Source organism: Pseudomyrmex gracilis, unplaced genomic scaffold (assembly GCF_002006095.1).
Source record: "Pseudomyrmex gracilis isolate BER0280 unplaced genomic scaffold, ASM200609v1 scaffold_1169, whole genome shotgun sequence".
NCBI classification, from domain to species: domain Eukaryota; kingdom Metazoa; phylum Arthropoda; class Insecta; order Hymenoptera; family Formicidae; genus Pseudomyrmex; species Pseudomyrmex gracilis.
In genome coordinates this window covers 1-1,151 of record NW_018021753.1, presented here as the reverse complement: position 1 = coordinate 1,151, position 1,151 = coordinate 1, and positions in this window count along the sequence as shown.

Below are 1,151 nucleotides of genomic sequence, written 5' to 3'. Positions count from 1 at the left end.
ATCGGAAGGGCTACTCGCGGTATATAACCGTCTTGGGCGGCGTCCAAATCATTGGAAGGGCTACTCGCGGTGTATAACCGTCTTGGGCGTCGTCCAAATTTTTTCTTTTCATCATTTTCTTCCCTGTAAACAAGACTCGACATCTCCGAAAAGCGGTCGCGAAGCCAATCAATAACAAAAAAAACCACAATAACATAAATTGTAATTGCAGAAAATCGTTTAAGTGGAACCCCGGCAGAGAACTTCGCGGACGGGTAAAAAGGCCCAGCGTCACCGACGCAACGCAAAGTTGCGACGAGCGGCAGCGCTCGCGCAAGACAAAGCGGAGCCGACCAGCCCCACTGACGCCACCACCCCTCAGACATTAGGAAACGATTCCGGCAGCGACAATAATTTAGAAAATCCCACCGATATACGCATAAACCGTTCGCACTCACCGACACATTCGCGCTCACACTCACCGACACATTCGCATTCACACTCACCGACACATTCGGTACACACACACACAGACACACACATACACGACGATTCGTGGTGTGAAACTCCCTCTTATTCACCGGTAACCCCCGATCCTCCCGCAGAAAATCCCGCGGATTTACAATCCGCGCCGACTCCTCTACCTCCCCCTCGCTCTCCTTTCCCTGAACCATCTACGTCCAGAGACGAACCTGTAGATGATGGATCCTCCGACTCGACCCGCTCAACCACCCCTCCGCTTGATCCTAAATTTCAGCATTTTATCCGACTAGCCTCCACCTATAAAAAAGCGAATCCTGAAAGAATCCCCTTCGTCCTTGACCCTCTGACTACAGATCCTTCTGAAATCTTCCGGATAATAACCACCACTCCGGCTAGAAAACTAGTTCCAGTCAAGTTTCCCTACATAGATGATATTCGNTTAGTTCCCGTCCACCATTTCTACACAATGTTCCCTCCAAGTTCCGCAAAAATCCAAGAAATTATAGAAATTATAGAAATCGACCTCGAATAATTTCTATTACGAATCGGCGTCTTAAATATGCTACCGAAACAATTACACTTGTAAAACCCCGCCGGAGGCCCTTCACACACACATCGCATACACTCATATACAGGGTGCGTCGCCAAAATCGGGTGATACTCTATTGACCACAGTACGATTCGACACC